At 38.2% G+C, this 12,764-nt stretch overlaps 1 protein-coding gene across 2 annotated transcripts in view; it reads right to left on the reverse strand.

Moving 5' to 3' along the window:
* The window catches only part of LOC127453910 (polypeptide N-acetylgalactosaminyltransferase 1), a 148,929-nt gene extending 136,412 nt beyond the window's left edge, over positions 1-12,517 (reverse strand). For both annotated transcript variants that reach the window (XM_051720678.1, XM_051720679.1), the window contains exon 1: positions 12,144-12,517. The gene's annotated coding sequence lies outside the window, so the exon portion shown is untranslated. The remainder of the gene's footprint in view (positions 1-12,143) is intronic.
* Positions 12,518-12,764: the final 247 nt, after the last annotated feature.

Consider the following 12,764-nt stretch of genomic DNA (forward strand, 5'->3'; position numbering starts at 1 on the left):
TTTTATAAAAAGAACAAATACATCTTATTACTGCATACAGTATTCCAAGTGCTCACTTTTTATTTAATCAATAGTAGCCTTTTTTATGCTTTTTATTTTATTTTATTTATTTTTTTTTTACTAAAGACAATATACAAATTGTACATCAAGAAAGAGAAATAAAGAACAACAACATGATGCTATTTTGAATAACCATATCAAATAACCATTCACAACATATTCTATAAATAACATGTGTAATTCATTAATTTACATGTTATATTTTATTTCAAATAAACTGAAAAAAAAAAACAAGTTAAGGCATCACCTCCTTTTTTTTAAATATGAAATGAAATGGGACATCATACCTCGCATTTTAACTAATTTTGTTTAAAATTCAAGAATCTGAAGGAAACAATCTAAATTAATTTATATTTTTAAGCAAATTCCATTTATGTTCACATTCCAGACTTTTATTATTCATTTTAAATGTTACTTTCTCCATTTGGTACATTTCCTAAATCGTTTCTCTACATCTTTGAAATTATGGGGGTTCTGGTTCAAGCCAATTTTTTTGTAAATGTTTCAAAGCTGCTATTCTGATTACCCTAAATATATTTTGTTAAGTTTTATTTCTTATGGACAATGGCATTTTACCCAAAATATTTTCTTTTTTTATTTATTTATTTTTTTTTTTTTATGTATTTGTATTGTGCAGTTAAATATTAAATTAACTATTAAATATTAGTCTGATCACTTGCAATAATTTGTCAATTTAGAGCACTCATATAGAATTTGATGTAATTAGCACTTTTTTCTCTACATTTTCTCCAACAATCCCCTTTTACCATGCTACTGAATTTACTTTGAATAACAGGTGTTTATATATATATATATATATATATATATATATATATAAATAAAAATCTCATTTGTATCTTCCAAGCATATTTCCTCCAAACACTGGATTGAATAGTATGGAATGCATTATATAATATTTCTTCCAGTCTTGCTGACTACTTTGTATTTTTAATTCATCCTCCCACCTACATATAATTTTATTCAGAGTGCCCTGAATATCTATTTCAAGTGCAATCTTTAAAATTCCTAACATTTTTATTGGATTAGTTGTATTGTATGTATCAATTATATAATTTATTAATGGATGCATTTCCTTTTTTATTTCTTTTACTTTAACTTCTACTAATAAATGCCTTACCTGTAAATTGTGAATTTGGAAGCTCATACTTTTTTGCTAGGTTTGAAAAGGTATCAATTCCTTTATCAGTGAACAGTCGGTGATATCTTTTCAGATCTCTATCTGCCCAAAATGTAAAAAATAAATAAAAAATAATACAAATTATTATCTAATCTATTTGGCATGAAATCAGGATCTTTAGCAATTTCTTCTAAATTAACCATATCTTTCTTAATTTTAGAATTTTTCATTTTTTTCTAACCAAATTCTAAAAGTACTATTAATACAAATATTATCTGTTAATTTAAATGTGTTGCTTTAACAAGGATCTACAAATAGATTCCCACATTTGATACATTTCCATCTTTAGATTCAACGTTCATCCAAATCAATATAGGTTGAATTTGGGCAGCTTTATAATAATTTATTAAATTTGGGAATTCTAATCCTCTGAGCCATTTTGACAACTTAAGAATTTTAAGACTAATTCTTGGATTTCTATTATCCCATATATATTTACAAAGTAGTTTATTCTATTGTCTAAAAACACTTTTTGATATACTAACTGGTAGATTTTGAAAATGGAAAATATAACATAAATAACTTCGATATACCAGGTGTTTTTATATATATATATATATATATACACACACACACACACACACACACACACACACACACAGTATTAGTCAAAAGTTTTAGGCACTTGGGAAAAATGTTGCATAGTGAGGATGTCTTTCAAAAAAAAGAGTCCGAGTCTCTTGCGAGAAGTGAATCGTGTTCTCTCACACGATTGGTTGTGCGCTGCAAACGTCACTCATTCATGTGCACGAGCACATAATCTAATCTTAAAGTCAGGATCGTAGCCTGAGTTGACAGAGAGAGTTGATGAGCTGCATCATGGTACCAATTAAGCCTGATTGGATTGGTTTAAATTTGTAAACCTGAAACCGGTTGCAAATACGAGTGATTTTTGACTACGAGAGTCACTGTAGTAGAGGGTTGTGCATAGAGTAAAAGATCGACCATGGGATTTAAGAATTGATTTTCAAAATTGTTCAAATGAAGATCGCGATGCATTGGAATATTTATATTTTTACCCAACCCTACAACACACCCAAAAATTTCTAGTGCAAAGCACCCTGAATGTCCATGATTATAGTGAACTGCATTACAGTGCCTTCATTAAAATAAGCTCGGCTGCAGAAAAGATAACATAAAAGGAAGATTCTTTCAATGCCATTAGGAAAAGTACCCCACAAAACCCAGATGATATCACTGTACTGGTTTTTCTCTCTCTTTTGAGCAACAGAAAAAAAATGCAGTGAGGGAAGGAGGGACTGCATGGGGACTGAGAGAGAAAAATCAATCAAGATCGCAGTGTGAGTAAACACTTCAGGGTGGCACAGCCACAGATGCATGTGTTTTGGAAAAGTCCTGTCTGCCAACTCCAAACCAGCTAGACACATACCCGCACATGCAATGAAATGTGTTGCAAAACAAGAAAGTGTATCTCTGCTCAAGAAAGGCACAAGCTGTCGTCACCCCTGCTCCAAGAAACAACAGAAAAAGAGAGAGTGTGGGTGCAATTATGCCTTAGAGACTTATATACACAAAACAGTCTTTATACGCATTATCGCGCAAGCAAGGATGTTGTTGTACTGAATATCAGCACAGCAGTGATTCAGTCATAGGCACAAGGCCGCAGGTTTGTTGTGCCTGCAGTTCACTTTGATAGCGTTGTTCAAGATAAATGTTACTTTGTACAACCTTCACATTGCATTCCTTCAAAGGCGATGGAAAGTTTACTCGGAATTGCTATCCAGCGACGGAATGCTAGGACAATTGCATTTTGGACTGTACATGGAACAGGGATTTTTTTTGCATGTGTCGTAAGGGGATTTAATCATACGCTAGGGGAATTTTCATACGTTTCATTGTGGACAAGCAAGTTTCAGAAAATGCTTGAAACTAGCAGTGTGGACGGAGAACATTTCGAAAATGAAAACGCAGTTTTCAAGTTTACCCAGATTACTGTGGACGTAGCCATAATCATGCTGATATTAAATCACAATACCTCTCATTCTTATCCAAGTCTTCATCTACATGCCTTCACATACATACATCCTTGTTTCCAAGGCACTGCATTGCACTGCCAACCATCACGCAATGCAGTTGTTAATAATGAGCTGCACAAACATGGACACCTTTAAGTTTTGTTTCCTATCCACTTAGATGTCATCCAAGCTAAACACGCAGAGGATGAGGACTCGTCACTGCGAAATGAGGTCTGTGAAGATGTTTAAGACAACAGCGGCTGAGCCTGAGCAAACAAGCTGTTCTACCCAATAAAGCAAACCTAAAAACCATTTAGCACATTCTCTGACTAGGATGGCAGTTTGCAAACAAATAGAGTGCATGAGTTGTGAAAAATAGATGTTTAGGAAATAGGAAATATGAATATGAAAATGATTTTGCTGAGGATATAAATGCATATAAATAAAAATTATTAAATTTGTGTTCATTTAGTCAGAGTGGAAAATCAAGTGCCTTGATTATTTTTAACTAGATTTTAAATGTATTTTGATTCTTGCATTGAATTGAATTACATGGCTTCATGGTTTAATTGATATTATGGTTTCACTCTTTGAAAAAAATATACCTTTTTAACCCATTTCAGAGCAAAACGCATACATAAATATGTTAGGATCCTGTCACCTTTGTCAGTTATGTTTATTGGTTGGTGATGGGATCCTGACATCCATGTTCTGTGTTTGTGTTAAGCACATGGTTCAGGGTTTATTTCCTGTCCATGTGCTCTGTCTGTCTTTGTGTTTCTGTGTGTGCGCACGGCTTGTGGTTGTATTTCCTTGCCATGCGCTCTTCTGTCCATTTTACGTTTCATGTTCGGAGCATAGTATCTGGATCCTGACTTCTGTCTAGTTCAGTTTCGGTTCTGGTGACGGGATCCGGACACTCATGCTCCATGTCTTGTCTTTGTGAGCGCATGGCTTCAGATTGGGTTCTGTTGCCATGTGCTCTTCTGTCTGCCTTTTGTGCTGTTTTTTGTTTGAGCACATGGCATATGATTGTGTTCATTCACCAAGTGCTCTTCTGTTTTGTCAGTTGTGTTTTGTGTGAGCACATGGCTTCCGCCAGGATTGTTTGGCATGTGCTCTCCTGTCTAGGCCCTGCCCCCTTGTTACCATTTCATTAGCCACACCTGCCTTCCCTCCTTACCCCCTTACCTATATATAGATCCTCTCCTGTTCAGTCCTGTGCCAGATTTTTTTGTAGATTTGTGTGTCACTGTACGGTATCTTAATTTAGGGACTACACTGACTACTTGACCTCTGTAAACCCTATTGATATAGATAAGATACCTTCTGTGTCATGTATTGCGTTAAACATTCGCTAAAAGCATAAAAAAAAAAAGTTCGATTGAGCCAAGATTGTTTGCTCCAGGGCTCGGCTGACCCTTTCAGTGAAGAAAAGACAGACAGCTTGCTAGCAACAATGCTACAGCTTGTAATGACAGGAAGACTGTAACACTGAAATGAGATTCAATTAGCCCTAATAGACCTTTACAAATACTGCAAAGGAAGATACTGGTGCTAGCCTGTTTGTCAGTCCTATTATTTTACATGGGCTGTGTTTGCAGTTCCAACCATTCCAAGCGCTGATCCTTGAGACAAGTCTGGCTGTGATCCCTCTTGGCTAAGAGTGACCCATTTCCATAAAACACTATATGTTCTCGGAGAGAGCCCAAAGCACTGTCAAACTAACAGTTACATACACACACTAACAGCTAAGCATCCAGCACATGGCATGCACACACTTTTGCAGTTGTTCCTCCAATACGCATGTCAAAAGACATTTCTATGATGTTCTAAAGCACAGAATGAGGTCACCAATCATCTCGATGTCTTATCATTCAATGCTGCAACAACCACATTGCACATCTTCCCCGATCTCAATGCCACATCCCCTCTTTACTTCCACTCACATGGCACAGCTTTCACCACAACAGTGTAACCCAATCACCATCCAGTTCCTGTTCCCTTCAGCACACGTGCCTGTAATTCGACCGACATCCCAGTTTCTATAGTTCTGTTCAGGGGACCCCACTTTATCACAGTGTAATCAGCCTGTTATCATTGTGTCCCTGTTATCAGATCCAAAGCCAGTCATTTTACATCCTGAGCCATTATAACATCCTCCGCTTAATATAGTTTAAATGTCTCTGACTTCATTAGAAGATGGAAGTGGACAACTAACTCATTACTCCAGTATAATTCTAATGTTCTGCCAGGTGCTCTACTGAATAATTTCCAAATATATATATATAACACATATTGACCTGTTTCTGTGATGTCACTTTTTCCCCGCAGCCGCCATCTTTGTGACCATCAGTGGGAGGAAACAATGGCGTTGAATGGAAAAACACCAGTAAAACTATATCAAGAAAAACCTCAAAAAACACATTTGATTCATGCCAAGTCCCAGGAAAGGTGTATTCATGTCTGAGGTCTGCACAAATATTGCCAAATTTGACTTTCACAGACATTAAAATATATTTCATCCACAATTTATCTCCATATGTCGGCGAGTCTGATGTGTGACCGGCGAGTACACATGCCTACCGGATACATCACCGCAAACATCAAGCAAAAAGCAACCAAGGCATATTAGTGAATATGAATAATATGTTTACACTGTAGTCTGGCGATGTGAATAAAGTCTGTGCTTCATGATCTTATGATGTGTTGTTTATTGACTAACATTAGAATATACACATTAAATATGTACTACATATTCACATTATAGTGCTTTTTTATTCATTACAACGCGTTACATTTATCACATACCTTTTTACAGTCTGGGTGTTATGAATAACATCGTCCTATGCGCATTTCCAGTTTAACTGTATTCGATTTGATGATGTTAGAAATACACAGATCAGCCACAACATTAAAACCACCTGCCTAATATTGTTCAGGTCCCCCTCGTGCTGCCAAAAGAGTTCTCACCACAATTGTACAGAGTGGTTATCCGAGTTACCGTAGACTTTGTCAGTTCGAACCAGTCTGGCCATTCTCTGTTGACCTCTCTCATCAACAAGGCATTTCCGTCCATAGAACTGCCGCTCACTGGCAGTTTTTTTGTTTTTGGCACCATTTGGAGTAAATTCTAGAGTCTGTTGTGCATGAAAATCCCAGGAGATCAGAAGTTACAGAAATACTCAAACCAGCCCATCTGGCACCAACAATCTTGCCACGGTCCAAATCACTGAGATCACATTTTTTCCCCATTCTGATGGTTGTTGTGAACATTAACTGAAGCTCCTGACCAGTATCTGCATGATTTTATGCACTGCACTGCTAGCCACACAATTGGCTGATTAGATAATCGCATGGATGATTGTTAGTGCCAGACGGGCGGGGTTGGTGCTGTTTTGGTGGCACGAGGGGGACCTACACAATATTAGGCAGGTGGCTTTAATGTTGTGGCTGATCAATGTATAATTGACACATGTACAGATAACTGAGATGTCTGAATAAATGAGCAAAAGACCCACTTGTTTTTTATCCGTGCTCTCCCCTTCATTGCTGCTTGACTTTGGCAAAATGAAGACTTGTCACTTAAAAGATCAAAATTTATTGAAAGAAAATTACATTTTGACTATGGTAATTAAACAGCAGATTCAGCTTTTCAAAATGTATAAACAGAAACAAAAATTTTGCCGACTTTTGCCGCATCACAATGAAGGTGTGTAATTTTGGTCACAAATATGGCGGCACGGTCATACAGTGATGTCACATGAAACAGGTAAATAAGCCTACTGGTGGGTGAATCTCACAAAAACATGTCCAGGTCACATTTCACCCACAATCGGGGGGGTATTTTTATACCTATAAAATTTTGCTCATCACAGGATACCAATTTAGATCACTGTCTCAACTAACACAAATCAGAACATTTTGACATTGCATTTAGGTCCTTAAGGCTTGAAGGTAAAATGATTCTGTGCTGAATATGACGGAGTCCCTATACAAAGAGAATGACAAAGATGGACAGAAAGAGACAGTGGAAGAGGAGGGAACGAGAGAGAGAATGATGGCAAAAGAGATGTGAGGAGCAAAGATGAAAGGAAATTAAAGTAGGATCCCAATGTGTGGAGAAGGGGATCTGCTGTGATTAATCATCCTCCAACCCACTCTGAGAAGAAATAATCATGTTAATGTCAACAGTTCCAAAGGGGATGTGGTGGGTACACTACAAATGCAGTTTCAAGATGTGGGGTTTCAAGATGGAAGGCTGAATTTGATGTCAAAGCAGCTGATAGACTGCTTAATTATATAGAACATGCAACATTGCCTGATGCGCTACAGATCAAATCAGCCCTAATGAGCTTTAATGTAATTCCAGACCAGTGCAACAACTGTTTAAAAAAATACTGTCAACATTTCCAACAAATATTGCACCAAATTGGAGGAGAAATCTCAGAGATCATCACTATAGCAAATTTGCTAGTCAATGGCTCATGAGCTAAAGAGTCGCATCTCCACAGCAGCAAGACTCCAGAGCCAATCCAATTACATCCCCCGCTGCCTCTTGAATAGACAAACACAAAGTTGCTTCTTGATATTAGACAGATACAGAACCTCCTTACCTACTAATATTTTTCAGAACTATTTGTATTTTTCAGGTGCTTTATATGCAAATAAGGACCTTGTTCCCTTTCCGAGTGATTTTCTTTTTCAAAAGTGAATTTGGTGTGTAAGGAATTTTATGCTGATCTTTTCTGTCTACTGCTCCACTGCTCACAGGACAGTTCCCTCTGAAAACTGAAAAAGTCAGTTCTCTCTGTCTGACAGTCTTTCTAGCTATCCTCTGTTTCAGTTCTTTGCCTAAAACTCAAGAAGTAACAGTCCCAGTTATTAAGTGAGCATAAGCAGGGTTGCTGCAGAGTTTTTAGAATCTAATTTAAGACTTTTTAAGACCTTTTTCAAGACCTGAATCAATAAAATTAATACCATATCCCCATACCAAATCAAACCCAAACAATCTCAAAATAAATAATGTATCAAAGACTCTTACTTAAATAGGCAGGTACACACATTCAACATGGCCTTAACATTGCTTATCACCATTATATAAATAAATACAAATGAGAGGTCGACCAATATTGGATTTTGCTGATTTGATAATGTGTTGAAAGGCAATTAATTTGCCAGTTTTTAAAATTGGTAGCCTACACTAAATATTCTTAGTCTTCCTGTGATGGGGAGGGCCAGACAGAGGCTACAAGAGTCCAAACTGAATTAAATTCCAGATGCAGTTTTTAACCAGGGAAAAAAAAAAAACCCACTTAATCGACTAGTCATTTGTTAGACGACCATGCACATCCCTATTTAGCCTAATGATATTATAAGATTTGTTTTTTTGACTACAAAAATAAAACAAAATAATGAAAAAAAAATTAAGAAACAGTAATAAAATATTAATCTGCACTACTCTTTTTTTTAAGAATATCAGCTTTTAATTAGTCTCCGGACGGTTACACCACATGACATTCTTTACTTCAAGCCCCCGAAAAAAAATCAAAATGTCTTTGAACTCAGTAACTGAAAACATGTTCATCATAGAAGAATCATAAAGAGATCATGAAGTATGAGAAAACTATGACACTTTCAGAATGAGAAGAACAAGCTGGAAAAGTTATGAAACATCATTTACTCGTCAGCCTTTTATATTTAAGGAGAATGGATTAAAATATGACATTAAAGGTCCTGCCTTGTCTGGTATCCGCCATCAAGCAGGCCTCTAGAGACCCCATTAACCTGAATGTCAATATCAGAGTGCCTCAAAAGTGCCAATGGAGGGTCTTAATCTAATCCATTACTGATGACCCTGGACAACCGGTGCTAGGCTTTCTCTTATAGGCTTCCACTCTCCCTGGCTCTTTTGTCAAATGTTGCCAATGACTGTCGACAGCACTCTAACTGCAATTCGGTACGTCATACAAGTTATAATTCTGTTCTGCCCTTGCTTTAACATGGCATGTCCAGGAAAGTGAGTTGGCCGCTGGGTTACAGAGGAACAATGGCATTCCTGTGCTCTGTGATGCCAGGTGCCGGCAGGAACACAATCCCTTCCATCTGTCTGTCTGTTCTGGCAAACGCTCGGCCCGGCCCGGGCAGCAGCTAGGGAGAGTCACAGAATGGGACTATTGTTCCAAAGGCTGTTGGAGGAACACACTAAATATCACCCCCACCTTCCCAACACAAACATACACAAACACAAACCAGCACAAATTTAGACATCATGAATAAAACGAAAGACAAACTCACAGTAGTGTGTCAAGTAAATAACCACACCCACTTTCACTCAAACAACATGCACAGTATGTGCATGCTGGCTCTCTCACACATGCAACATCATGTACGCGTAAGCATTGAGGATGCACATCTGCAGTTCTGCCGAAGTCTTGCTGAGGGGGAAACAGCACGCTGTGTTTTACAGCCCAGTCCTGTGGAACATGATTAATTTCCTATAAATTTAGATCCCGCTCTAAGAGCAGCCTCTCTCCTCTGTTAAATTTCTCAATACTGAGCGCCTGCTATAAATTATAAAAACGTTTTGGAAACATTTCTACATAGATATCATTTTATAGTAATGGGCTGCACCATTTGACTGCCCTCAGGCTACACTTTACCCCTCACACAGGGACTGTCAATTCCTCACAACTAACAGGCGAATGTAACCGGGGGTTTAAAAGCCCCTGTCCAAAACCCACATAGCCTGCACTGTTCAGGGCCAAAGAGAAGAAGTCCAGCCAAAGGAGCAGCAGATAAATAATGGATATATCGTTTTCTCCTCTCTCTCCTCTGTGAAAAAACATGACAGATCTGCTCCTGCCTCCTCAGCTTGTACAGCTTAATTTTTGCATGGTGGACTCCAGGGGCCCACCGCCCGCCGTCTCCACCCTCTCATCTTCTAATGGTCCTTCCAGTGATTACTGAGACATAAGTGCAGCATCTGTCTCGATGATCAATCATCCACTGGATCTATAAAGATGGCCCCACCACAGAGCTCCAAATGTAATAAAATCTAGAGAAGTGTACGCTGCCCGATCTGGGCAGCAGTCTGAGGCCGTCATTTGCTGTAAGCATGACTGACAGCTTATTTAGTATACTGCTTTGGCTACATTCAACACAATGTATGATGACAACTTTAGGAGTTTAAATAAATGCATGCTCAATTTCGTCTGTCATGTCATCAGTGGACTTCTTATGGAGTTTTGTGTTCCTTGCCACACTCACGTTAAGCTTGTTCTCTGGGGGTCTACATATAAATATAATTATTTTCTATAATTTTTTTATTTTTTATTTGTTTTTTTTTATCCCCTTGTCTCCCAATTTTGGAATGCCCAATTCCCACTACTTAGTAGGTCCTCGTGGTGGCGTGGTTACTCACCTCAATCTGGGTGGCAGAGGACAATACTCAGTTGCCCCCGTTTCTGAGACAGTCAATCCACGCATCTTATAACGTAGCTCATTGTGCATGACACCGCGGAGACTCCCAGCATGTTGAGGCTCATGCTACTCTCCATGATCCACGCACAAATTACCACACGCCCCACTGATAGCGAGAACCACTCATTGTGACCACGAAGAGGTTACCCCATGTGACTCTACCCTCCCTAGCAACTGGGCCAATTTGGTTGCTTAGGAGACCTGGCTGGAGTCACTCAGGACACCCTGGATTCGAACTCATGATTCCATAGGTGGTAGTCAGCGTCAATACTCACTGAGCTAACCAGGCCCCAATTATTTTCTATGATATATTTTAAGGTGCAATTTACAATTATGTCTCTTTTTGTTTTAAACTGCACTATTATGACTCGAAGACATTACTATATTACAGCTTTTTCTGTTGAAGCATAATTTTCTGTAAAGCTGCTTTGAAATAATGTGTTGTGAAAAGTGCTATACAAATAAAAATGACTCGACTTCTGTCTGTGAAACACAACCATGAAACAGGTCTTTACCAACAAAGTACAATCCAATAAATATTTTACTAAGCATCCCACAATTATCTTATTCAGAATACCCAAACAAGTAGGGATGGGTAAAAATATTGATTTTTCTTCATTTGAACAACCCCGATATCGATTCTTAAAATCTTTTACTTTCACTTTCAAGTTCACTTCAGTTTTCGGATACCCTGCTTATAATATATGTTAAATATTATTTCTATTAAATAAACAGCAATTGAAATATATAGTTTGGGACCTGTTGTTCATTTTATTAATTAATATTTTCAAAATGTACCAAGTTAGACGGATCCCTGTATAATTTAAAGCATTAGCTGAGAGAATTTGTTTCATATGTAAGTAAAATTGACATTATAACTGAAATGTACCCAAATGATTCAGAATCGGAAACGAATCGAGAGTTTGTGAATTGGAATCGAATAGGGAAATCTGTATCGATACCCACCCCTACATACAAGTCATCTGCGGACAAAGTTTCCTACCACCAAATCCCATAGCAAAAGAATAATATCAAATCAGAGATTAAACTCAAATATCACTTATTTCTAAATGTCAGCCAACTTTTTTAGTCTTCCTAAACATAGTGTGTAAAAACATCCCTGAAAGATCAAATGTCTGCTGCACGGCAAAGTCTGCGACGTCAGACAGCGACATACTTTCAATGAGACCGGTGCATTTTCTTACAAGAGATTTTACAGACCCTGAAAAAGTCGCATTGCCGTATTGAAATAGCGCTGCTTCTGTGCCAAGCTGGATGTTGGATCATTAATGATGAACGGTTCTCTGTTAAACACTGACTGACACATGAAGCGGCCAAAATATCGCCTATAGACCAGCCTGAGTAACGGATTCGGTACAGAGAATTATGCGGGTTTGTTGTTTGAAATACAAATTTAAATTATTTACCTTCTGTCGTTCCGACAGCGCGCGAAACGATCACAGAAAATGTTCAGGATCGTTCTGTTCGTCCCAGCGCGGCTCCACACACTGAAAAATGTGGTCTTCAGATAGTAGTGTCTCAAAAATTAATCCCCAACATGATAGATCAGAGACTTAGCCCGAAATGCACCGCTTTTCTCAAATTCCGCCGTCTCGCTCCGAGGGCAATGGCGAACCTCAAGTTTAGTGCCCGCAGGCCTGTTCACTGGTAATTATGGTGAATTTAGCCGAGGATCGAGGACACTCAACCCGCTGGATGAGCGCTTAGCTCTGGCTGAAAGCGCTGAGCGCCGCTGCTCGGTCTATAACTGAGAAGGAGAAGCCGAAGAGATCCGCCCACTCTGCCAACCCGGAAGAGAACTATTAATCCACACTGTGTGTCACTGTTCATAATGGCTTCAGTTTTGCTACATTGCCTAGCAAAGAGGAACAGATAAGGGTGGGCGGGGGCAATATCATTTTTAACCCACTAAACGTCTCACTAAATCATTCATGAAAATCATTGCGAAGGAAAGAGGAGCAGAGATTCTGTTCTTAGAGAGTTGATCTATAGATTTGCTCCTTTGTAATGTTCTTTTGGTTTGAATT

Source organism: Myxocyprinus asiaticus, chromosome 16, assembly GCF_019703515.2.
Source record: "Myxocyprinus asiaticus isolate MX2 ecotype Aquarium Trade chromosome 16, UBuf_Myxa_2, whole genome shotgun sequence".
NCBI lineage: Eukaryota > Metazoa > Chordata > Actinopteri > Cypriniformes > Catostomidae > Myxocyprinus > Myxocyprinus asiaticus.